General features: G+C 46.1%; 1 pseudogene; it reads right to left on the reverse strand.

Moving 5' to 3' along the window:
• Positions 1–202: 202 nt before the first annotated feature.
• On the reverse strand, positions 203–1,541 carry LOC123176156 (lysine-specific demethylase rbr-2-like; annotated as a pseudogene).
• Positions 1,542–3,065: the final 1,524 nt, after the last annotated feature.

Below are 3,065 nucleotides of genomic sequence, written 5' to 3' on the forward strand. Positions count from 1 at the left end.
CCACGTGAATACAAGCTTAACAAAAAATTAATGCATAACGTAACAAAATCTCTTGCAACCCTCACATAAAAAAATTATTGACCTACTAATCAACAATCAATAACACAAAAATATGAATAAAAATGTGTGACACACAAACTATAATAGAAAAGATAAAAAAAAAGGTAACACATATCCAACATGCTATTCATGCTGGATTAGCTTACCAATGTACATAATTGATTGAATAAAAACAATGTTCCTCAATATGCCAGCAAAATGATGAGAACAACATCATCTGTAGGTATAGCCACGCGACCAGTACACTAGGAATTTTGTCATGTACAGTCCGAAGAACAGAACCAGGCAGGTTGAGAAAATAGCTCAGATTCCATGGGATGGAGCAATACTTCTACCACATATCTGGATCCACTTATGGTAGAACCAGATGACCAAGGCGAGGAAACCCACTTCCATAAAACTAAGTGGCCATGTCACTCCCATACATGACCTTCTGCTCCCCTGCCTTTCCCTCCACAATTTCTCAAAACTGCTTCTTGACTTGAACATGGCTAGGAGGCCTTTGCCCGAACCACATCCTTCTCACCTTCTTATCAAATTGCTGGAAAGTATCAAAGAGATTGGTCTTCCTCCTCTCCACAAACCCAAAACAATCACTTTAAAACTTCATGCAGTCTGAGCAATACCAATTCCCTGGAGGCACACTCTTGATCGAAGGTGCTAAGCAATGCATTTGCTACCCTTTATTGCAGCGAATGCATCGCAACATGGCGTCCCCATGCAATCGACTATCACACTTCTCATAGACCTGATCGACTTTGCTAACCTCTATATCAAGCTTTCTCCTTTTCAGCTACCAAGCTCCAGCATATGTTGCATTCTTCCCGGTGTTGCCATCGTTGTTAGCATGGCGCTCACTAGAAGCCATTCTGTCGCCTTTTTGATTTCTCCTCTTCCAGCTGCTTCTAACGCCGGAAGCCTGCACATCATCCATCTCTTTGACAGAACCAGGATGGTACCTCCCTTCACCCTGTGAAATAGAGATCGAGCAATGATCGTCTGGATCGACTCCTGTGTGGTTCTTCCACTTCTTCCTGTTGCCCCGCGAGCTCGATCTATTGTTGGTGAACTCGTCGTAGTCATACAGGTGCTCATAGTAGAGCTACGCAAGCACATGCTTGGCGCACTCGGGCACATACCTGGGTTGCGCCTTGTCGAAGTTGAGATCGAAGAGGTCATCCCACCGCTTGCTCTCACAGGCGCCTTCATAGATGCCGAAGCGTTTAACGGTGAGGTATGGGCGGCAGAGGTCGGCCGAGCATCCGTCGGAGACAGTGCTCGGCTTGGGGGGACGGGACGCACCCCCAGCGCCCTACCACGGCAGCCCTGGCCATGAGGCAGCTAGTGTAGTTGAGGAGGAAGGTGTCGCGGCCGGCAGGAACAACGCGCGCGTGAAAGTGGTGGATAGGTTGCCGCTTGATAGGGAAGGAGAGGGTTGTGATCTCAAGCGTCCTGGGAGGCGACCAGGACGACAGCGACATGATGAATCAGACGCCGTAGGTCTCGTAAACATCTCATCCGTTGAGCAGAACTCGGGGGCCTCCGAGACAGAGGCATGTCTCTCGGGGGCGAAGGTGCAGCCGGAGGGGCAATACATGTTAACCGAGAGTGGGTATCCCTTCCCCATCGATGATGAGGAGCTAGCTTGGGTTTCATGGAGCAATGGGTCGGGCCTTCTTGTGTTTCTTCATGGGCCTACCAGTAAAATTGGAAAGGAAGAACTATAGTTGGCCAAACGGACCATTTTTGGGGCTGGCCCAATCACCACACGTTCCCAGCCTCCCACCCGGCTAAACGGGACATGTTACAGCGTGTGTCATGCGGCAAATTTGATAAATTTGACCTATAGACAGAATCAAATCATAGAATGAACTATCCGTGAAACTATTTCACGCGGCTGACCTTTTTGTGTGACGCCCGCCACGAAGGCGCCACACTACACTGTGCAACACCTCACAGATAGGCGCTACATAGCCAGCGTCGCACACGTGTGATCAGAAAATTACTAAATTGTGTGCAGCGCCTGAGAGCTAGGCGCCACACTATACAGTGTAGCGCCTAGCTCCTAGGCGTTGCACTAGTGCAGCGCCTAGCTCCCAGGCGTTGCACTAGTGCAGCGCCTGAGAGCTAGGCGCCACAGGTCAGCCGCGTGAAATAGTTCTACGGACAGTTCATTCTGTGATTTAATTGCGTCTATAGGTCAAATTTGTCAAATTTGCCGTGTCATGCTCATACCACGAGATGCAGCCTTCATTCAGGATTCGTGTGGTATATACACTTTTCAGACAATGATGATTTTAGTTTCTTTCATTGGTCTTACCACCCATTATTTACTTATCATGACTTGCCTCATCCAATTAATACCTTCCCAAAAGAGAAAAAAATTCTAGGACAAACTGTTCAATAGGTACATGCACGAGAAAAAATATTCTAGTAGAGATTGAGTGTCTCTTGAAGGCGAAGCACAAGAATATTGTATGATTTCTTGGATATTATTCTGACACGAAAGGAAATACGAGAAGCTACGGAAATGTGTTATGGCAGATGAACAGCAAAGATTGCTCTGCTTTGAATATCTGCTGGAAGGATGTTAGGATGGTCATATAAAATCTAGGTTTATGTTTCCACATATATTTTTTCATAGGATAGTGCTTCAAAGTAATAGGTATTCTCCAACCTTGGCAACCACATACAAAATCTCTTCATGGGAGAAAATAGGTGCCCTACAGTACATAAAATATAGTCCAGCTCCAATTCCACCATGAGGCAGCCAATCAACACGAACAAAATTAACAGCCTCTGCACAATTCAAATATGTTGACTGATACTTCTCAAATCTTAAATAATATCATACCCAAAAGAAAAATCGCTATGGAGTAATCACAAACTTCCCAGGCTCCTTTTGAAAGATAGCAACAAACAATTTATCTACATGATGTACCATGTTAGCCCAAAACTACGGAATAGCTAGTTCTCCGTGGATCGACCAGGCAGGGGGGGGGGGG

Source organism: Triticum aestivum, unplaced genomic scaffold (genome assembly GCF_018294505.1).
Source record: "Triticum aestivum cultivar Chinese Spring unplaced genomic scaffold, IWGSC CS RefSeq v2.1 scaffold191205, whole genome shotgun sequence".
Lineage (NCBI taxonomy): Eukaryota > Viridiplantae > Streptophyta > Magnoliopsida > Poales > Poaceae > Triticum > Triticum aestivum.